Source organism: Loxodonta africana, chromosome 3 (assembly GCF_030014295.1).
Source record: "Loxodonta africana isolate mLoxAfr1 chromosome 3, mLoxAfr1.hap2, whole genome shotgun sequence".
Taxonomy (NCBI): Eukaryota; Metazoa; Chordata; class Mammalia; order Proboscidea; family Elephantidae; genus Loxodonta; species Loxodonta africana.
Genome location: NC_087344.1, coordinates 20,460,956 through 20,485,162, shown reverse-complemented (window position 1 = coordinate 20,485,162; position 24,207 = coordinate 20,460,956). Strand labels below are relative to the sequence as shown.

Below are 24,207 nucleotides of genomic sequence, written 5' to 3'. Positions count from 1 at the left end.
TAGCGCTGGTCAGTGCAGTCCAGAGAGGACTCAGATTTGCGGGATCCACACTTTGGCGAGGGAAGCCTCGGCAGCACCCAGAAGAGACCACAAAAAGCAGCTGCCAGGAGCTTAGACAAATGCCAGGAAGACGGAGAGCTACCCAGCTAGTGTTGTCAGTCTGGGGGAGCCAGTTAGTGAGCCAGGAGTTGTCCAGTAGCAGTCCTGTGGGCCATCCCATCCTTGTCACTAATTGTCTTATAATTTTTATCCAAAAGAGGTCTGTGGGTGTCATAGACGGTCTGTCAGGTACGCCCAAGGAAGTGAACCTCAGGCAGGAAGGCCAGAGAACAAATATAGAATTTAGTGCTCACAGGTCAGAGAGGAGACAACAGCACATCTGCATGCAGAGCCACACAGGGTGTGACGAGATAGGAATGACCATGTCAGAAAGTGGGTGGGAGGGCAGCTAGGAGGGATTAATAGATGCTGAGGCAACAAGCTACGTAGATCACAAACGGGCCTATGACAATGCATCTGTAGGCACATTAGCCCTATACGCCATTGGAAACCTCTACATGGTTGCACAAATAATTATTTGACCTGTGATAAGGAGTACAGAGAGAATCCCAGATGCCATGAGGAAGTATAGTAATGGCCCCTGAGTATAATTTCTGAGGAAGTTACATTTGATCAGAGACCTGAAAGATTGGTAAAATGTAGTTAGCAGTGGGGATTGGGGCGAGAGGATTTAGGATGAGTGAACAGTAGAGACGACGGGATATTTGCAGTTTCACTGTGATTGTAGTTGAGAGAGTGAGGGGGGAAAGTAGTAACAAGCACACTGAAGTTTTAGGGGCCAGATAACATAAGACTCAATAAGCTGCATTCAGAATTTTGAATTTCTCCTAAAACTAGTGAGAATTCATGAAAGGATTGGAAATGAGGGAGTGATTTGATTCATTTTTGCAAGGATATCCTGGTTAGAGTGTGATGAATTGAATGGAGAGAAAGGTCAAGATGGAGTGGCAAGATGCAGGCCAATGTCAGGATTCCTGGAGGAAGGGAAGAGAATGTGAATATTCATTCACTGTTTGTTTTTCTGTCTTATGACTCAAGCCCCAGGTTCATGACAGAGTTTGAGATCTCATGCTTTAGATTGTTCATTTCTGAACTCCCATTTCTCTTAATTCCTCCCCCAAATACTACACATAAAACTAGTAAAATAAAAATTATTTTTGAGTCTTAGAATTGCTGTGTTAATAAAATATATATGCCAATGGAATTATAACAAATTTCCAACATTACCATTTTTACTTGTGTTTAGAAATTTTGCAATAAAATTTAATACCACTGCAATTTTTTTTAACATGCAAAAATGATAGATATAGCAACAGGAGACCTGTAATTGTGTAAATATTCTGTTCAGAGAAGGTTGGCTTTTGAATTCTGTCTTAGTCATCTAGTGCTGCTATAACAGAAATGCCACAAGTGTAGATGGTTTTAACTGACAGAAATGTGTTCTCTCACAGTTTAGGAGGCCGGAAGTCTGAATTCAGGGTGCCAGATCCAAGGGAAGGCTTTCTCTCTCTGTTGGCTCTAGGGAAGGTCCTTATCATCAATCTTCCCCTGGGTCCAAGAGCCTCGCAGCACAGTGACTCTGGTGTAAAGGGGGCACTCTGCTCCCATCTCTTATTGCTTGGTGGTAATGACATTCCTGTGGACTAAATTATGACATAAACTGGAGAGTTGATATACCTCTGAGGTAGGAGAAATAAAAAAAAGAGGTAGGAGAGTGAATGTATATTGCTGGCCTTGCCAGCTGAAGGCAAACTTCTTCCAAGGGTCCTTTGAAACAAGTATGGAGAAAAAGGCATTAGCCAGATCAATAGCTGCATTCCAGGTACCAGGAGACATTAATTTGCTCCAGCTATGAAACCACATCTGGAACAGCAGCTGCAATTGGAGTCACTTCCTAGTTAAGTTTTCTCCAAGATCCATCTGTTTTTTACACAGGCCAAATAGGCAAGTCGAATGGGGATGTGGTGGGAATCAACACTCCTGCATCCTTCAAGTCCTTGATGGTGGCAGTAATCACAATCCTTCCAGGAATGCAGTATTGCTTTTGGTTTACTATTTTCCTAGGTAGGGCCAGTTCTAATGGCTCCCACTTAGCCTTTCCCACCATAATAGTCCTTACTCCACATGTCAGGGATCTAGTGTGTGGGTTCTGCCAGATGTTGACTATGTCTATTCCAATTACACATTCTGGAACTGGGGAAATCACTACAGAATGAGTTTGGGGGCCCACTGGACCCACTGTGAGATGGACATATGCTAACATTCCATTAATAAACTGACTTCCATATGCCCCCACTCTGACTGGTGGCTGTGCCTCCACACCCACTGAATCTAATTTCAGGTCAGCCTCCAGATCCACACCCGAATTCAAACTCAACCAAGCCTTGGCTTCCTCTCCCACACATTGCTCCAGTAGGGGTGGCTTGGCTTCAGGTTCCAATTTGGACTGGCCAGAATGTGAGCTTAGTTTCTCTTACTCTTATTTTAATCTCACAGATTAAAAGCCTTTACCCATTGCTGTCTAGTCGATTCCAACTTATAAGGATGCCATAGAACAGAGGAGAACTGCCCCACACAGTATCCAAGGCTTTAATCTTTATGAAAGCAAACTATCACATCTTATCACAATGGAGGGGCTGATGGATTCAAACTGCGAACATTTTGGTTAGCAGCTGAATGCTTAACTACTGCACCACCAGGGATCCTTTAAGTCTTTACAGAGGCCTCAATTATGGTGAAGAATACTGAATATACCATGGACTGCCAGAATGGACAAATATGTCGTACAGCCAGAATGCTCCTTAAAGGGGAGGATAGAAAGACTTTGCCTCACTTACTTTGGACAGGTTACCAGGAAGGACCAATCCTTGGAGAAGGACATCATGTTTGGTAAAGTAGAAGGTCAGCAAAAAAGAGGAAGACCCTCAGCAAGAGGGACTGACACAGTGGCATCAACAATGGGCTGAAACACAGGTTGTACTGAAGACCTTGGTGAAAAACAAGGCTCTACAAATTGACAGAATACCAACCGAGATGTTTGAACAAAATGGATGCAGCACTGGAGGTACTTGCTCTTCTGCCAAGAAATTTGAAAGACAGCTACCTGGCCCACTGACTGGAAGAGATCCATATTTGTGCCCATTCCAAAGAATGGTGATCCAACCGAATGTGGAAATTATCAAACAATATTAATATCACATGCAAGTAAAATTTTGCTGAAGGGTGGGGATGGATCCACAGCCCAAAGGTGAGGGGGCAGGGCTGCTGCGCCCAAAGGGCAGAAGAATGGGGCCTGTCAAGGACAGCAGGTGAAGCTGCCACTAAGATGGACTAGGAGAATGGAGCAGCCCAAAGCTGATGGAGCAGAATTGCCGTCTCAGTGGGCCTGGAAGGTAGAGCTGAAATCTAGGGCTGAGGAGCCTCTGTCCAGAATCCAGAAAGTGTGGCCACCACTCGGAGTCTGGAGGACAGGGCCGTTGTCCAGGTGGTCTGAGAAAACAGAGGGTTATTTTCAAGCCTTGAGAGCTAACGTGAATTGTTCTTGATGCTCGTTATCCCCTCATTCTCTCCAGTTTCTACCATTTGTAATGGAAATATCTACCTTGTGCCTCTTCCACCATTCTACTTGGAAGCAGATAACTTGTATTCTAGATTTCACAGATGAAGAAAAATTTTCCCCAGGATAGAATTTGGACTTGACTTAAGACTTTTGGGATGATATGGTGGGGTGAAAGTGTTTTACATGTTGTGAGGACATGATTTTTGAGGGACAGAGGCTGGAATGTCATGGATTGAATTGTAAAGGATGCAACACCTTTACTCAGGTCACAACCCTGATCCTATGTAAGGGGAGTTTCCCTGGGATGTGGCCTGCATCACCTTTTATATCCCAAGACATAAACAGAGAGAGAAGCAATCAGAGAGATACAGGGACCTCATACCATCAGGAAAGAGGTGCCAGGAGCAGAGCACAACCTTTGGACCCAGGGTCACTGTGCTGAGAAGCTCCTAGACCAGGAGAAGATTGATGACAAGGGCCTTCCCCAGAAGCAACAGAGAACGAAGGCATTTCTAGGGAGCTGGTGCCCTGAATTTGGATTTCTAGTCTCCTAGACTGTGAGAGAATAAATTTGTTTGGTAAAGCCATCTACTTGTAATATTTGTTATAGAAGCACTAGATAACTAAGACACTTGGTAAAGTAGAGGGTCAGTGAAAAAGAGGAAGACCCTCAACAAGATAGATGGACACAGTGGCTACGACAACAGGCTCAAACGTAGCGACGATTATAAGGATGGCACAGGACTGGCCAGTGTTTCGTTCTGTTGTACCTAGGGTCACTATGAGTTAGAATCAACTCGACAGCACCTAACAACACAACAGCAACTATGGATAACAGTTTGGTATTTCCTCAAAAGACTGAACTTAGAACTACCATACAACCCAGCAATCCCAATTCCAGAAGAAGTGAGGGTAGGGAGGTAAACAGAAATCTGTACAACAATATTCACTGTAGCACTTTTCACAATAGGCAAAAGATGGAAACCAAAATGTCCACCAAGAGATGAACACACAAAATCTTCTACATACACACAATGGAGTAGAACTGCTCCATAGGGTTTTCAAGGCTGTGACTTTTCAGAAGCAGATCACTGGGCCTGTCTTGTGAGAAGCCTCTGGGTGGGTTTGAACCTGAAACCTAGTAGATGAGCACTTAACTGTTGCTGCAAGCCAGGGACTCCCAATAGAATATCACAGACCCCCCACCCCCACCCCGCAAAAAATGAAGTCCTGATGTATACAAAAACATGAAGCCTGAAAACATCAACCTGAGCAAAATAATTCAGGACATGAGCAAATATACACAAGACAAAGGTTATTAGTGGTTACCAGGGGCGACAAGGAGGGGAAAAGGAAGAGTTTTTGATTAGGGGCACTGAGTTTCTGTTAAAGGTAGTGGAATGATTTGGAAAATAACAGCGAGAATGCTTGCACAACTTGAATAATATAATCAATTAACTGAAACGTACATGTAGAAATTGTTGAAATGGCATGTTTTGTTAGGTATATTTTCAACACAATAAAAAATATGAAAATCAATAAAAAAAAAGAAAGAAAAGCTCTGTGGAATTCTCTCCCTATATACAATACACACACACACACATTTTTCTTTTTGAAAAAATGGGTATTTTTGAGACCAAAAAGTGAAGGCACAGTGAATTATCCCCAGTCTTGACTGGTCCATTTCTTGCGGCAACCTCATAAACAGTCAATTGTTTGGAGCTCCAAGCCCCTGTATAAAAAAAAAAAAAAAAGTCCCTGGAAACCTAAATTTGTGGTCCTTCTAGCTCAGGAAGCTGTTTCAGCGACCTGAGAGACTGTGATCGAACTTAGCTTGTATTCTCTTCAAATTGTGGGGTTTGTGTCTATTTCATTATTAGCTTTTCTTATTTTGTCCTTACTCTTTTCTGTTTCTACTTTTCCTCATTTTCCTTCATTCCTTTGTTATTTTTTCATTTATTTTCCTTTCCCTTTCTTTCCTCAATTTTTCATTTTACTTTTTCTATGTATGTATTTTTTCTTTATCATTTTACTATTATTTTACTTTCGTCATTTTATATCTGCTCTTATCCTTTTTTAATTGTTTATTGCCTTTTTCTTGACCCTTTATTTATTGTTTTGTGTTTATATATATAGCATTTATCTTGCTTACAGTTTTTTACCTTTTGCCATTTTAATCTTAATTTTCCATTTCCTCCTTTTGCTGTTCTCATTTACCTTTTTCATATATATCTTATGTTTTTATCTTTTTTCTTTATCCTTTTCTTTATTGCTTTATTTTCCATTTACCATTTTTTCTCATTTCTGTATTCTTTGATATTCACATTTAATCTTTTTCTTTATTTTTTAGTTTTGTCATATTATTCCTTTTTAATTTATTCTTTTCATTTCTATATTTTTCTCTTGTATATCCTTTTTCATTCAGTTCTTTTGTTTTTCTATCTTTTCAATATATTTTTAAATTTCCCATTTTATTAATTTTCTTGTTTTAATTTTCCTTACCTCTTTTGTTTTACATCACTTCAAACTTGTAGATTATTATTTTTCTGATTACTGAGTTTTCATTTTATTTTTATTCTTTTATTTTGGTCACTTTCATTCGATCTATTTGATTTTTTCTAGTTATGTTTTTAGCTTTCACAAGTTTTTTCTTTTAAAGTTTTAATTTTTTCTCCTTTTATCTTTTTTATTACATTTTAACTTGTTTTTCTCATTTTTTCCATATTTCATTAGGTTTTTAGTCATCACTTTTCCATTTTTAATACTACCACAAGGACATCTCTTATCCCAAAGCCCACTAGGCCTTAACTGCACATCCAACATGCTATGGAGCCACTTAGCCTTCTCTGCTGAGAAGGAAACCCATGTGGGACATTACCACCTCCTCAGAACCATTGGCAATGGGACATTTGCCAGGGCCAAGTTGGCCCAGCACATCAACACTGGCAAAGAGGTACTGATTAAAACAGCTGACAAGATCCAACAGACATCCTCCAACCTCCAGAAACTATACCAAAAAATAAAAATTATGAAGGCTCTCCATCATCCAAATATTGTAAAGCTGTTTCAAGTGCTAGAGAATGAGAATACCCTCAATATAGTGATGGAATATGCAAGTGGAGGGGACATGTTTTATCACCTAGTGATTCATGGTTTGATGAGTGAAAAAGAGGCCCAAAGAAAATTTCACTAAATAGTGTTGGTGATGTAGTATTGTCACAACAAGGGTATTGTTCATAGGGATCTGAGAACAGCAAGCCTGCTATTGGATGAGGAAATGAACATCAAACTTGCAGACTTTGGCTTTGGAACTGAATTCACCATGGGAAACAAGCTGGATATCTTCTGTGGCAGTCCCCCTTATTCCCTTACAAGAGTATAAGTTCCCCTTATACTCTTTCAGGGAGAAAAGTATGACAGACCCCCAGGGGATGTGTGGAGCCTGGGAGTCATCCTGTACTTCATGGTAAGTGCATCTCTGCCTTTTGGTGGAAAGACCTTATTGAAGCTGTGAGAGCAGGTACTGGAGGGACAATATGATATTCCTTTCCACATGTCTACACAGTGTTAATAACTGCTCAGCAAAATTTTCATTCGTGACCCAAGAAAGAGAGCCACATTAGAGGAGATCCCAGGACATCTATGGGTGAAGGTGGGCCATAAAGAAAAACAGGCTATATGTCCAGCCACTCCCAGACTATGATGACCCCTGGTGCATTGAGGTGATGGTGAACATGGGTTACGCACAGGAAGAGATTCATGACTCCCTGTTGAACCAAAAGTACAATGATGTGATGGCCACCTATCTGCTTCTGGGTCACAACACATCTGAGATGGAGAGCCACAGCAGCACCCTGGAACCCCAAGCTGCAGCCCATTGCACCAATAGCCACACTTCTTCCTCACCCCATGAGGTGCATCCTACCACCTGTGCTAAACCCAAACAGTGTAGTTCCACTAAGACTGCCATTCCCACCTATGATTACTACATCCACAATTCTTTGAACGGTCTATCTAATGGCCATGTCCCACCTGCACCAGGAATCCAGGACAGCCTAAGCACAGCCCAACCAGACCTCTGGACTGTGTGCCAACGTGAGAAACAGTGAGGTGCCACAGCCCAGCACAGCCCCCCAATGTCTTTCTGTGGCTCCTCCTCAGCCCACACCATCGACAAGAGTAGTGGAGCCCCAGAGGGAACCAGTTTCTCCCAGGGAGTGTTAAAATTAAGCTCATTAAATAATGAGCGGGTGCAGGAGGTACCTGACCAGCCGAAAATGCCCCAGGCTGTGACCCCAGCCTCTCCCTTCGTAAGCAGCCAGGGCCAGCAGGGGGCCACTGGGAGGTTCTTTAAGATCAGGAGAAGGTATCTTTGTTTGATGTGTGTCAAAAAGGACCCGAAGGTATCTGAGAGCAAAGCTGTAGAGACGATGCTCAAACCCTGAGAGGCCAAACCTCACTCTCTCAAGTTTACGTGGAAGATGAAGATCATCAGCTCCATGGAACCCAAGGAGATGAGGCAGGAGATCTGCTGAGTGCTGGATGCCAATGGCTGTGAGTGGGATCTCACCCACAAATACATGCTGCTATGTTTGAATGGCACACCAGGACAGGAAGACTTCATTCAGTGGAGGATGGAGGTGTGCACACTGCCTCAGCAGACTCTCAATGGGGTGAAACTGAAGAGAATTTCAGGCACGTCTGAAGCCTTCGATAGCACTGCCTCAAAATTTTCCAGGGAACTTGTACTTTAACATGGTGCCAGCAGCTGCCTAGGAGAAAAGAGAAGTTCATAGGTTAAGCTCCTTGGTAATTTTGGGAGGCAAAGTTCTTAAAGGCCACAGAGGTGCCTGAAATTCTCTTCACTCGAATCTTGTTGAAAAATCACCAACCAGTGGCTCCACCACTCTTGTGCACACCTTCAACCTCCACTGCACAAAGTCCTCTTGACCTGTGTGCCATGTGTGCACAGCAGCATGTATGTCTGGGTGAGATTCCACTCACAGCTACTGGCATCCTGCACTTGGCAGATCATCCACATCATCTCATCAGGGTTCATGGAGCTAGTTCTTCCCCGTAAACTTCACTGAGAATGGCTTGGCCTTTCCAGGTTTGAGCATCTCCACCACATCTTTTCTCTCAGGTTCATGCAGGTCCCTTCTACCACACGTGAAGAAAACATTCCTTCAAACCACAACAGACACTCCCAGGGGAGTGCAGCCAAGATGATGGAATAGTCAGACACTGCCTGTTGTTCCTCTTAGAACAAAGACCCAAAAAAACAAGTGAATCAATTATATACGACAATCTAGGCACCGTAATCATCAAAGACAAAGCTGAAGAATCGAACTGAGCAGCAGGGGGAAGGTTAGACAATCCAAAAGCAGCAGAGAAGTACCGATAGCAAGATTGCCAGTGCCCCGTTAGCTAAGTCAGTGTAGCTCACACAGGCTGAGACGAGGAACAACATTTAAAGACAAGCGTCATCACAGCGGGTGTAGCCAAGCAGCAGCTCATCTGCAAATGCCTCTAGAGCCCAGTAGGAATGACACCAGACCTGTAACAGTTAAGGGCAAGCCTCTAACCTAGTGCACTGGGGCAAAACAACCCCTCCCCCTCCCGGAGTTTCACAGAGAAGAAGTGATTCCTTCCCCTTATTCACCCCCAACCCCACTCCTCTCTGACACCAATCCCACAATGCTAAAAAATGCCACACCCCCTATGCTGGGAACTTAGGGCTCTCTGCTCCCACACCAGTCTCACAGCCACTTTGCCCAGCCACTGGCATAGGGGGTCCACGGATTTACAGCACCCTTCACACTTGCCCATAACTATGTTGGCCGGTTCAACACCACATGCCCTCATTACCATAAAACAGCAGGGCATACACCTGAAGCACATTTTCAACAATGGCAGCCAAGGTGGAGCTGCAAATTTGTGACATTTCATACCACCCTACACACTAAGCAGGTGCTTCAACCACCCACACCAGGGGTCTGAGGGCTGGTGGTACCACCACTCTATCTAACTTCCCACAACAGGGGTCTGAGAATAAGAGGTGCCTCCCAGTCCCTCCAGCCAGCAGCCCTGGGTACCCAAGGATGAGCTGCAATACCCTCCCCTCCACACTATGCACTCTAGGGGACAGGAACATGCCCGCCACCTAGGCACCCAAGAGGAGCCAGCAGCACCCTGTCTTGCTCTGCACATAGCCCCCTCCTGCAGTCAGAAACCTGTGCTTGCTCCGAACACCCCTATGCAGTCCTGCCCATCTAGGACTGTAGGCGAGAGTCTGCACCACAGACTTGATGAACAACAGTCTGGACACCTATGCCCACTCCCACAAGAAAAGTGAACAGACTCCTGGGCTTACATACCTAGTAGCTGCTCTGACCACCTGGAGACGTGATGTGAGACCTTCAAAGACGCCAACAAAGTAGCTCACACACCCAGCCTACCTGGGAAAATCAAAACAAAACCAAAAGGACATGGTAAACAAACACACAATAAATAACTATAATAACTTAATAACAATCACATAAAGAAGTAGGTCAAGATGGCTCCAGCAAGCGTCCAAAATAAAGAACCAGGAAACCTTCTGGAGGAACATAAGGAAATGAAATCACCTGAGAAAGAATTAAAAAGGCTAATATACAGAGCTCTCCAAGAGAAAGAGATCAATCAAAACTCAGATCGAGCCAAGGAGCACACAGACAAAGCAACAGAGGAATTCAGGAAGACAATACAAGAACAGGAGAACAAAATTAACAGGATGATAGAAATCACAGGGACAGCAACTAGAAATCCAAAAAATTAACAATAAAATTTTAGAATTAGACAACTCAATAGAACATCATAGGAACAGAATTGAGACAATGAAAGTCAGAATTAGTGAGACTGAAGATAAATTTATCTTGACATCAATTTATTTAAGGAAAAATCAGAAAAAAAGAATTAAAAAAAAAACGAAGAAAGCCTAAGAATTATGTGGGGCACTATCAAGAGGAAAAACTTACAAGTGATCATAGTACCAGAATGGGGGATAACAGAAAATACAGAATTGTTCAAGATTTGCTGGCAGACAACTTCCCTGATATCATAAAAGATGAGAAAATATCTATCCAAGAAGCTCAATGAACCCCATATAGAGTAGACCCCAAAAGAAAGTCACCAACACATATCATAATCAAACTTGCCAAAACCAAAGACAAAGAATGTTGCGGGTGGCTACAGATAAACCAAAAGTCACCTACAAATGAGAACCAGTAAGAATAAACTCTGACTACTCAGCAGAAACCATGCAGGCAACAAGGCAATGGGGTGACATATATAAAGCCTTGAAGGAAGAACACTGCCAGCCAAGAATTACATATAGAGCAAATCTGTCTTTCAAATACGATGTCAAATTAGGTCATTTCCAGATAAGCAGAACTTAAGGGAATTTGTAAAAACCAAATCAAAATTGTAAGAAATATTAAAGAGAGTCCAAGACTAGAACACAGAGTAGTTCTACCAGTTATCAACCCAGACAGTCTTCTTGGCCTGCATGCCATGTGTGCACCACAACATGTATATCTGGGTGAGATCCCACTTAGCAGATCTTCTACAACATCCTCGGCGGGCTCCATGAAGCTGGTTCCCCCACTGAAATGTCACTGAGCAGGGCTTGGCCTCTCAGGGTTTTAGCATCTCTACCACATCTCTGCTCTCAGGTTCACTCAGGTCCCCTCTAGCACATGTGAAGCAAACATTTCTTCAAAACAAAACAGACACTCCCAACTTTATCTGTTCAGGGTCAGAGGAGGGGAAGCTTGTGATAGGGGAAGCAATTTGATTCACTAACAGGGCCATCAAGCTCCTTCTGGTGTCCCTTGGGATGCAAACGGTCAATGAGCTCAACAGCAAACCAAAAAGTTGCTGGTTCAACTCCACCCAGAGATGCCTTAAAAGAAAGGCCTGTAGTCTATTTCTGAAACATCTCGAAGCTGAAGAAAATTAGAACAAGTCCACAAGAGCCAAAGTACGACCTTGAGTATATCCCACCTGAATTTAGAGACCATTTCAGGAATAGATTTGATGCATTGAACACTAATGACCGAAGACCAGACGAGTTGTGGGATGACATCAAGGACATTATACAGGAAGAAAGCAAAAGGTCATTAAAAAAGACAGGAAAGAACGAAAAGACCAAAATGGATGTCAGAAGAAACCATTAAACTTGTTCTTGAATGTTGAGTAGCTAAAGCAAAAGGAAGAAATGAAGTCAAAGAGCTGAAGAGAAGATTTCATAGGGCACCTCCAGAAGACAAAGTATTATCATGAAATGTGAGAAGAACTGGAGATAGAAAACCAAAAGGGAAGAACATGCTCGGCATTTCTCAAGTTGAAAGAACTGAAGAAAAAATTCGAGCCTCAAGTTGCAATATTGAAGGATTATAGGGGGAAAATATTAAAACAATGCAGGAAGCATCAAAAGAAGATGGAAAGAAAACAGAGTCACTGTACCAAAATGAATTGGTTGACGTTCAACCATTTCAGGAGGTAGCATATGATCAAGAACTGATGGTTCCCAAGAGGTCCAAGGTGCACTAAAGGCACTGGCAAAAAACAAGACTCCAGGAACTGATGGAATACCAGTTGAGATGTTTCAACAAATGGATGCAGCACTGGAAGCGCTCTCTCATCTATACCAAAAAATTTGGAAGACAGCTACCTGGCCAACTGACTGGAAGAGATCCTTATTTATGCCCATTCCAAAAAAAGGTGATCCAACAGAATGCAGAAATTATTGAACAATAACCATTAATATCACACACAAGTAAAATTCTGCTGAAGGTCATTCAGAAGCGGTTGCAGCAGTACATTGACAAAGAGCTGCCAGAAATTCAAGCCAGATTCAGAAGAGGACGTGGAACAAGGGATATCACTGCTGATGTTGTACGGATCTTGGCTGAAAGCAGAGAATATCATAAAGATGTTTACCTGTGTTTTATTGACTATGCAAAGGCATTTGACTCTGTGCATCACAACAAATTATGGATAACATTTCAAAGACTGGGAATTTCAGAATACTTGATTGTGCTCATAAGGAATCTATACATAGATCAAGAGGCAGTCATTGGAACAGAACGAGGGGATACTGCATGGTTTAAAGTCACGAAAGGTGTGTGTCAGAGTTGTATTCTTTCACCATACTTATTCAATCTGTATGCTAAGGAAATAATCCAAGAAGCTGGACTATATGAAGAACAGTGCATCAGGACTGGTGAAAGGCTCATTAACAACCTGTGATATGCGGATGACACAACCCTACTTGCTGAAAGTGAAGAGGACTTGAAGCACTTGCTGACGAAGATCAAACACTACAGCCTTCAGTATGGATTATACCTCAACATAAAGAAAACAAAAATCTTCACAAATGGACCAATAAGCGACATTATGGTAAATGGAGAAAATAACGAAGTTGTCAAGGATTTCATTTTACTGAATCCACAATCAATGTCCATGGAAGCAGCAGTCAAGGAAACAAATGTGCATTGCATTGGGCAAATCTACTGCAAAAGACCTCTTTAAAGTGTTAAAAAAAACAGCAAAGATGTCACTTTGAGGACTAAGGTGTGCCTGACCCAAGCCACTGTGTTTTCAATCGCCTCATATGCATGTGAGAGCTGGACAATGAATAAGGAAGACCGAAGAGGAATTCATGCCTTAGAATTATGGCGTTGGCCAAGAATATTGAATATAGCATGGACTGCCAGAAGAACAAACAAATCATTCTTAGAAGAAGTACAACCAAAATGCTCCTTAGAAGCAAAGATGGCGAGACTTCTCTCACATACTTTGGACATGTTATCAGAAGGGACCATCCTTGAAAAAGGGCATTATGCTTGGTAGAGGGTCAGCGAAAAAGAGGAAGGCCCTCGGTGAGACACACTGACACAGTGGCTGCAAAAATGGGCTCAAGCATAACAACCATTACGAGGTTGGCACAGGACCAAGCAGTGTTTCATTCTGTTGAACACAGGGTCCGTATTAGTGGGAACTGACCTGATGGCACCTAACAACAGCAACAACAAATTTCGATGTTGAACGTGACTTTTATGCAAGTGACTTTTAAGGAAGGTCTCCCTACCCGGTTGTGTATTCAGGGGGCTGAACATTGTCTTCTAAAATACTTTCCACTGCATTGGTCTTTCTTGCTCCAATAGACCACTCAGGAGTGTCCAGGCATAGTGGCTACTGTTCTCACATTGCACCTGGCTTACTGAGTTGCATGTTTTCATTTCCCCCTTTACACTGGGCAAAGTATTTAGTCTTTCATCATTAAGTATGAAGGTAGATGTAGGCTTTGTGGATATGCAAACCCAAACCCAACTAAACCTGTTGCCATTGACTCAGTTTCTACTCACCGGGACCCTATAGGACAAAGTAGAACTGCCCTGTAGGGTTTCCAAAGATTAGCGGGTGATTACCTGCAGAGCTCTTAACCACTTTGGCACCAGGGCACTATATGCAAACCAACCTTGGGAAAAACAAAAATTTTTGAAAATTTTCTGTAATGCTGCAGTAATGAAGAAAGTGTTGTATTGATGTAAGGATAATCAAGTAGATCAAGGAATGAACAAGAGTCCAGAAATTGATGGACACTAACGTTGTTGTTGGGTGCCTTAGAATCCATTCTGGCTCATAGTGACTCTATATGTAACAGAACGAAGAACACTTCCCAGTCCTGCGCCATCCTCACAATCCTTGTTATGTTTGAGCCCACTGTTGCAGCCCCTGTCAATCCATCTCATGGTGTGTCTTTCCCTTTTTCGCTGACTCTCTACCTACCCAAGCATGATGTCCTTCTCCAATGACTGGTCCCTTCTGGTAACATGTCCAAAGTACATGTGAGGAACTCTCGCCATCCTGCTTTCCAAGTCTGACATCACTTATCCCGGCAGAACCTCACCCGGGCCAGCTTTGAGGTCCTGACTTGGGTGCCAGGGCAAAAGCAGAGGTAGGAGAAAGGGGCGCGAGCGTCTGTAGTCACCCTCTTCCCAGGCCTAGGGAATTCCCGCTGACCACTCAGCAAAGCCTGGAGTCTGGTGCTTTGAGGAGCCCGCCAGCCCCGCAGGCCTCCAGCTCCAGTGAACTATGGGTGGGGCGGCCAAAACCTCCAAGGTCAGCTGGAGGGTCCTGAGTCAAAAGGCCGGATCGCGAGCCCGGAGGCTGAGAGGAGGTCCTGGAGTCCAGGCCACGCCCGCCCTCCGGACGGGGCCCTCTCCTCCCCGCTCAGGGCAGCCGGGAAAGGCTAGAGCCACGGCCAGACAGGCCCGACGCCCAGCGCCTGTTCCCCGCCCTCCGCTCGCTTCCTGGACCAATTGCAACGGCAGACCCACCGCCCCCTTCCCCCGCGCCCGCGCCCGCGCCCGCGCCCGCGCCCGCGCCCGCGCCCGCGCCCGCGCCCGCGCCCGCGCCCGCGCCCGCGCCCGCGCCCGCGCCCGCGCCCGCGCCCGCGCCCGCGCCCGCGCCCGCGCCCGCGCCCGCGCGCACCTCAGGGTTTCGTGGCGGGGGAGGGTCTGCGGGGGCCGTTGGGTGAGGGGGCGGCGCCTGTCGGGGGCGGGGAGAGGAGCAGTGACTCCTGGGGCCAGGATCACAGCAAGTTAGGTGCGTGTGGGAGGAGGAGAGCGGTCTGAAGTGGGAGGATCTGGGAACCAGAGCTCTCTGCCCATTTTGAAATTGTCCTTTTTATTGGTCACTTTGAGGACCTCTTTAGATATTTTATGTATTTTGGATTTTGAACCCTTATCCCCCAAATAGTTGCCAAATACTTTCTCCCGTTCTGTCTGTTGTCTTTTCACTTACTTGATAATGTTCTTTGATGCACAAGCGTTTTTCATTTTGTCAAAGTCCAACTTACCTTTACCTTTCTTTTGTTGCTCATCCTTTGGTGTCATATCAAAGACTCTGCTTAAGAATCAGCCGTGGAAATCCCCCCGGAGCACAGTTGTACTCCAACACACATAGGATCGCCATGGTCAGAATACCCTGGATGGCAACTGATATTTTCTAGGCTGACTCTACTGCCTGTGTTTTCTGTCTCCCTATAAAGGTAAGTTTGTGTGGCTTACTACAATTCCAGGTGGTGGTAGTAGGAGTATATAATGTTATAGCCAAAAAAGCTGTAAATTCTCAGCCTTGTTTTCAGTATCTGGGTCAACGAATTGGTCATGGGTTCAGCCCATCATTGTGCATTTATTAATGTGAGACTAGCCTCTTGAAAGATGTAAATGGTTAAGGAACTACGGTCATATGTGAGATTTATGGAGGAGGCTGGCCAGGAGAGGGAAGTTATAGTCTGTGTGCTAAAATTACATTGCCAGAGCAAGCTAAACAGAGATTGATCATCTCATGCAGCGCTGTGGCTAATGTCATAGGCAAATTTGGGCTGGTTAGTGATTGTATGTTCCTCCCTGTTCTGATTGGTGTGCACTGGTGGCTGAGTTTCTTGCCAGTTGTCAATATTAAATGGCATTGATGTGTTTCCATAGGATTTTCAGGTGTTCTGTGTGGTTTGTGAAAACCTGTGCTAGTTTAGTCCTCAAATTAGATCCTGGACTAGGGGGAACTCAGCATGGGATCATTTCAGATGGACCTGGGTATTTTGAGAATAGACAGCAATTGCATTATGCATTTGATCCTTTTCTGTCCCTGCTTATTGTTTTCAGTGGGGACCACCTGCTCTATCATCTCCATCCTTGAAGAAATTTTTCTAGCACAGCCATTGATTTAACTTTAACAGCCTTGGAGGTGGCATGCCAATATATTTTGCCCAAGTTGACTTTGGTTCTCAGCTTTTCATGGTTGGCTCTAGCTCCTGTATGGTGTGGTATCTATATTTTTTAAGGATGCCCCAGAAGAGTAACATTGGGCATCAATTTCCAACAAATATCTCCATTTCCATATTAATGGTTTTGGTAGGCCCAACAAATATTGTAAGCAAGCATTTGTCAATTTTGGTTAGACTCTCCTGTACAAAGAGTGCTTGAGTAACTCCAGGGATTAAGTATATTTTTCATGAGAAGCTTCTTTGCTGTAACCCCCAGGAGCCATGATTAATTACTGTGGGCATAGCCAGAATAACAATTTATAGAAGCTGCAAATATTGAGTGTTATTAAAAAAAAAAAAAACTTGTGTTTTGACAGTGTGAGGTTAGGTTAGGGAAGAACTTCCAAGCTAGTTGTAGTTCCTGTTTTTTAGACATGCTTTTGGCCCACCTAATATTATGCTGTATTCATTGCCTTCCTTGACTGTGTTGATTAGTGAACATTACCCTCGGCCACTTGGTTAGTGAGATTTATCTGTGCCTCAATAAAAGGGGCTTGTACTGGAGGGGGAGAGAGATCATTATAATCAGTAGAAAAATAGGCCAGTAGTTGTAAGGCATACATTGTTGGCAGGATTTACATTGTGAAAAATATAGGCTGCAGATCAACAAAGAGCAAGGACTTTCGAGAGTGATGCAGAGGCATTCTAAATATTGAGTTCTAGTCACTTAAGGCTGTCCAGAGTCATCTTCCCAATCGACTGTCCTACTGAATGTGTGGGCCCCCATATCGAGTTCCTGATCGCTGCCCAAATCTCCCCCTTTTCCTTCTTGCCACTTGTAGTGAGTTAGAAACATTTGGGGCTGAAGTGGCAAACCAAAACGTGTATTTCTGTAAGTAAAGTTGAAGAACATCTCAGTGGCCCCCTGCCATCCCTGGCTGCTGACAGAGGGAGAGGCTGGGGTCCCAATCTGAGGCAAACTCGGCTGGTCAGGCATCTCTTGCAGCTTCTCCGCATGCAAGGAGCATAGTTTTGATATTCCCTGGAGGAAGCTGGTTTCCTCTGGGCTCCATCACTGCTGCCGATGGTGTGGGATGAGGAGGAAGTCTCAGAGACGTCCTGGGAACTGCAGCACGTCACTGTTGCTTACCTTGGAGCACATTCCAGAGTCCTGGTTGGGCTGCACCGAGTCTGTCCTGGATTCATGGTGCATATGGGACTGGGGTGGGGACACGGAGGTAGAAGCAGATGCCATGGAGGCCCCTGATCCTGAATCAGATAGACCGTCCAAACCATTGTGGATATTGCCCTGGGCAAGGGTAGTCTTCACTAAAGGTGTGGAATTGCCACTTCCCTGTTTGCTGGTGAAGACGTTGCTGTTCACAGAGGGCAAGAGGGGTGGTGTTCTTCCTCTCTAGCATGGGTAGAGAGCTGACAGATGTGTCGTTGTGCTGCTTCTCTTCTGCCCTGACTCCTGGTCCTCCTCAGACCACTTATTTTTGGCATAATTGGAGGAGGAATCACAGGTGGGAATGGCAGGCTTGTTGTAACTCCTCTGCTTGGGTTAGCACTGAGGGTACACTGCACCTCATGAGTTGAAGATCAACTGAAGGCTGATGTCCCAGAGTGCTGGTATGCCCTCTGTCTCAGATGTTTTGTGACCCAGGAGCAGATAGGTGGCCATCACATCACTGTACTTTGGGATCAGCAATGAGTATTGAATTTCTTCCCATGTGTAATACATGTGGACCATCACCTTAATCCGCTGGGGGTCACTGTAATCTGGGAGTGGCTCCATGTACAGCATTTACTTTTAATCTTCATGGCCCACCATCACCCATGGATGTCTCAGAATCTCCTCTAATGTGCCTTTCTTGCTGGGGTCATGAATGAAAATTTTGTTCACCAGATGCTCACATTGCACAAACATACCTGAAGGCGTTTCTACCAAAAGGCAGGGATCCACTCACCACCAAATACAAGATGACTCCCAGGCTCCACACATCCACTGGAGGTCCGTCATAGTTTTCTCCCTGGAAGAGTTCTAGGGCAGAATAAAGGGAGGTGGATTGCCACAGAAGGTCTACAGCTCATTGGCCAGGATGAATTCATTTCCAAAATGAAAGTCTGCAAGTTTGCTGTTCATTTCCATATCCAATAGCAGGTTTTCTCTTTTCAGGTCTCTCTAAACCATACCGCTGTTGTGACACTACTACACTGCTGATACTATCTGGTGGAATTTGATGGCTTGAGCCTCTTTTTCCCTCATCCTGCCAGGAGCTGTCGTGTAATGAAACACCTCCCCTGCACACGCATACTCCATCACTATATAGAGTGTTTTCTCATTCCTGATGATTTCAAACAATTTTACAGTACACACTCTCACAGCTCCATGAAGGTTGTTTCCACCAAAAGGCAGGGATCCACTTGCCAACAAATACAAGACGACTTCTAGGCTCCACACATCCAACTGGGGATTCGTCGTAGTTTTTCACTGGAAGAGTTCTAGGGCAGAATAAAGGAAGGGAAGGCATGATTGAAAGCCTTCATAATGTTTACCTCTTGGGATCGTCTGTGAATGCTGGAGGAGGTTCCTGGAACTTCCTAATGACCTTACCACTACCTTATCCTCAGTGAGGATGGGCCTAGCCAATTTCACCTTGGTGAGGGTAGCCTTACAGAGGGTTTTGAGGATCTGGTAGCCTCCCACATGGGTCTCCTCCTCAGAAGAGAAGGCTGAGAGGGCCTTGCATCATCTTGGACTTGGTTTAAGTCTTGCTAAGCTTAGGGTCAACTAGTCGCAGGATAGGATTCCAAGTGGTAAAAACTATGATTAAATTAAAAACTAGGTCCCTGGGTGGCACAAATCGTTAAGCCCTGGACTACTAGCTGAAAGGTTAGCAGTTCAGACTCACCCAGTGACATCTCGAAAGTAAGGCCTGGTTGCTGCTTCTAAAAGGTCACAACCTTGAAAACCCTATGGAGCAGTTCTACTTTGCACATTGGGATTGCTGTGAGTTTTGATCTACTCAACAGCAACTAGCAACAAGCAAATAAAAAATTAAATGAGAATAAGAATATATAAACTAGAAAAAATAAGTACCAAAAAAAGAAAAAGAAATGACAAAGTGACAAAAACATAAATGATTTTTAGTTTGGGGGATAGTCTGTGGAGGTTGGATGAGCTCTGCTGGGTCTTGTCAGTGATCCTAGCTGTGAAGGTGGGCACGTTTGGATTCTGGTCTGCTGACTTCCTGTCTCTCATTCAGAGCCCTATCAAAGGACAAAGTTAAAATGCATCAAGTGGGAAAGTTCACTAAGGTGGTGAGATAGACTGTTTCAAGCTCTTGTCCCATCATAGAAAAAAAAAAGAAAAAAAAAAACCCTAGAAACTGTTACTGCCTTGTGAGAACCTTGGAAAACAGCACCAGTTTGCATCAACCCAGCAAATGCTGAATCAAGGAAAAGATGACTTCAAAAAGGTAAGAAATCTTTGTGGCATCTTTACTTGCCCTTGCCCCATTCCCTCCCCAGCTAAGCGGTTGTCTTACAGCAGCAGCAGCAGTTGCTTGTGATTCCAGCATGGGACCCTGGTTCCTGGCTCCAGTTGGAGTAGAGAAGATTATTGTGTATGTCTGTTCTAATCTTTCTGGAGGATACCTGAAGTACTGGTGCAAGGACTTTGTCTCTGTTTTACCTAACTTACAAGTCAGGCTGGTAGGGTGGCAGGCATTTGTAAAGAAGGATGGCAAGAGAAACTAACAACCCATAGATGGCTGCAGCTAAATGTTACGGTCAAAACATACAGTAGATTGCCTAAGGCCTGGAGTCCAAAACTGGGAAGTATTTCTTTGGAAAATCAGGAATTCAAAAGCAACTATGTGTTTGGGAAAATTTAGCAGGCTACACACATCTAGAGCAAAAGTTATATGCAGAAATGACCTGAGACAGACCTATGCTTTCACCTCACTCTTTAAGTGTTGAAGGAGTGCCCCAGCATAGAGTCAATCTTCACAGATTGGGAGAGGTGGATGTGGGTTTTATTTTGATTTGTTTGTATTTTCTGTGTATTTTTTAGCTCCTGGCATTTAATAAAATCACTGTAAAAACACTAGTTGGAGATTTCCAGCTTCCATTCTACTATGAGATCAGCTTGGATGTCTCTTGCAGCTTCAAAACAAGAGAAAAGCTGAAAAGCAACAACAGTTCTTAAATCTACCAGAGAACTGAGCTTACAGAGCAAACTGCTGCCCCAGATGTTGGAGATACAGATGGACTACTACAAAGAATTATCGCTTACCGGGAACAGAAAATGCTACTTTATATATTAAAATGTCCAGTTAAAAAAAAAATCATAACACATACGAGAAAAACAAAATTTGTTCTATTCTAAGGAACAAAATAAATTGACAAAATATTCAAGTCCACACATCAGACTTACTAGAGAAAGACTTCGAAAAAACTGTCTTAAATATGCCTATAGAGCCAAAGGAAAGCATGGCGAAATAAATAAAGGCCATATGGAAAGCAATGTATGAAAGAAAATGAGAATATTAATCAAGAGAAAGTATAAAAAGAAACCAAACAAAAATTCAGGAGCTCAAAAATACAGACACTGAAATAAAAACTCACTAGAGGATGCAAAGATTTCAGCAGGCACGAGAAACAATCAGCAAAGTTGAAAAAAGGGCAGTTGAAACTGCTGAGTCTCAAGAGCAAAATGAAAGAAGAAGAAAAGTAAACAAAGCCTATGAGACCTGCTAGACACAAGATGACCAGTACTGGTACCCCAGAAGGAGAAAAGGGAGAGAAAGTGACAAAAATCACACTTGAAGAAATAAGGACTGAAAAGTTCCAAAATTTGATTATAGATGTAAATCTACAAATGTAAGAAGCTTAACAAATTTCAAGGAAAATAAACTCAAGCACACACAACAATCAAAAAAGAAACATTCTTTTTCCCATAGCATCTAAAAAAGGGAATCCTTAAGACTAAATTTAACTTAGGAGGCAAAACTACAAAATATTGCTGAAACAAATTCAAGAAGACCTAAATAAATGGAAAGACCGTGTTTATGGAATGGAAGACTTAATATTCTCAAAACGACAATCCTACTAAATTAATCTACAGATTCAGTGTAATCCCAATGAAAATTCCAAAAGCCATTTTTATAGAAATTGAAAAGCCACAACTTAAGCTCATCTTGAATTGCTAGGGATCCTGAATACCCAAAATAATCTTCAAACACAGGGATCGAAGTTATACTACCCAATTTCAAAACAACTGCAAAGCTGCAGTAATCGAAGTGTGTGATATTGGCATATGAATAGACATATAGAATAACTGAATGGAATGGACACTCTACAAATAAACCCATTCATATATGGTCAGGTCAATTCATTTTCAATAAGGATGCCAAATCCATTCAGTGGTGGGAAGAAGAGTCTCTTTAACGAATGGTACAAAGATAACTGGAATTCCACATGGAAGAGAATGAAGTTTGACTTGTTCTTCCCACTATCCAAAAATAACTCAAAGTGATTCATGAACGAAATATGACAGCTAATGTCATAACACTCTTAGAAGAAACTATAAGGATTTGGCAATATGTATTTACATATGACACAAAAAATATAAACAACAAAATAAAAAATCGAAAAATTGCATTACATTGAAATTACAAATTTTGTCCATCATTGTTTAGGAAGCACTATGGTGATAGAAAATTTGGCAGTAGATACTGGTGACAGTTGCACAATATGATTGATGTAATTGGTATCAATGCATTGTATGTGTGAAGATGCTGAATTGACAAATGATTTGTTCTGTATATTTTTACAAACAAAAAGGTTAAAAAAGTTGTTTTAAAAGAAAGAAGGAAAAAAAAAGACATCAAGAAATCAAAAAGATGACCTATAAAATTTTTTTATAAAATAGGAGAAAATATTTGCAAGTCATATAACTCATACGGATATAAGATCCCGAATATGTAAAGAATTCTGAAAACTCAAGAACAAGAAGACCAACCACCAATTTAAAAATGAGCAAAGGACTTGAATAGATATTTCTCTAAAGAAGGTATACGAATAACCAAGAATCGTAAGACATGGTGATAAACATGATTAGTCCTTAGCAAAATACAAATCAAAACCAAAATGAGATACTACTTCATACCTAATAGGCTGGATATAACAATCATTTTCAAAAATGAAAAATAAGTGTGGAGAATGTAGCTAAGTTTGAACACTCGTACATTGCTGGGGGAAATGTAAAATGGTGCAGCTGCTATGGAAAACACACTGGTGCTTAATCAGAAAGGTAAACAATTATCACGAGACCCACCGCTTCTACTCCTATGTGTATATACCAAAGGAATTGAAAACAGCAACTCAAGAGTAACTTGTAAACCAATATTCATTATTCACAATAGCCAAAAGGTATAAACTCAAGTGTCCATTAACAGATGAATGGGTACACAAAATGTGGTATATGCATACAATGGCATGTTATTCAGCCAAAAAAGGTATGAAATTCTGATCCATAATATTGATAGATTCTGAAAACATAGCAAGTAAAGTAAGCGTATATGAAGTATCTAAACCCACAAACTAGAACAGGCCAATTCATAGAGACAGAAAGTAGATTAGAGGATACCAGGACTGGGGAAAAGAATAAGGGGAAGTTATTCTGAATGAGTACAGAGTTTCCAATTTGGGTGATAAAAAAATTTTGTCAACAACAAGTGGTAATGCTTCTACAACATTGAATCTATTTAATGCCACTGAATAGTACACTTAAAACTGATTAAAATGGAAAATTAGATATATCGTATAATATTAAAAAAGAATACATTTTTAATTTACAAAAAAAAAAAAGGAAAAGAAAGTGTTGGGGCAGATCCTGACATTGGACCAAGCTTGGATTCTGTCCGGTCTGAGCTACAGCCGCTATCCTAATAATCCTATCAAAAGAGAATTTAAAATGAGAGAAAAAGCAAGTTTCAGAAAGGATCCTGACACTGGGTCAAGCTTGCCAAAAGAAAGACTTACGCTGAAGATAGCAAAGAAGTTTACAACTGGAACAACAGAGGGGAAAGGGAAAGGGAGGAGTCAAAGGATTCTATTCAGCAGGGTGGAGAACTTCAATAGGTTATTAAGAAATCGAGGACTAAAACAAACACTGATGGGGTTAAAAAAAAAAAAATATGAAGGCAAACTCTGAAGCTGGGTGGACTGACAGGAGACCTGCTGGTAATCCAGTACTGAAGATCCCTAGATAAATCTATTTTTTTGACCCTCATTTAGAGGAATTGAGAACCCTGCAAGACAAAGGTGAGAATGAGAAGCCTGACCTACAACTGCCAGGGTCAGTGGTGCAGAGTCTAATCAGGATAAGGATCTTTGAGAAGGTCTGATGTTCTTGGTCCAAGCCTTGGCTGGAGACTCAAGGTCATATGAACATGAGTGGGCAAAATGACCAGTAGACCTTCTGAACTCCTTGAGACAGGAGCTCCATGCACTGCTTCCAAAATTCGTTGGTGAATCTTAATGGGAGCTACAGTTAGATAGGGAGGATACAATATTTGAGACCATTAAGGTGGAAGTTTGGATGAACAGGCTTTATGGGACGTGATTAAATTCCTTTTACTTGAATGTATTATGGGAATGGAAATGATGTCTATTGGGGAATGTATGTCTGACTGGGGAAAATTTCCTCTCCCTACCATTGCAAAATCAAAACTTGATGATGGAGTTTGAAGAAGTTATGCTGAGT

General features: G+C 42.7%; 1 pseudogene; it reads left to right on the top strand.

Moving 5' to 3' along the window:
- Window positions 1-3,289: 3,289 nt before the first annotated feature.
- On the top strand, window positions 3,290-8,592 carry LOC135230652 (serine/threonine-protein kinase MARK2-like; annotated as a pseudogene).
- The last annotated feature ends 15,615 nt before the right edge of the window (window positions 8,593-24,207 follow it).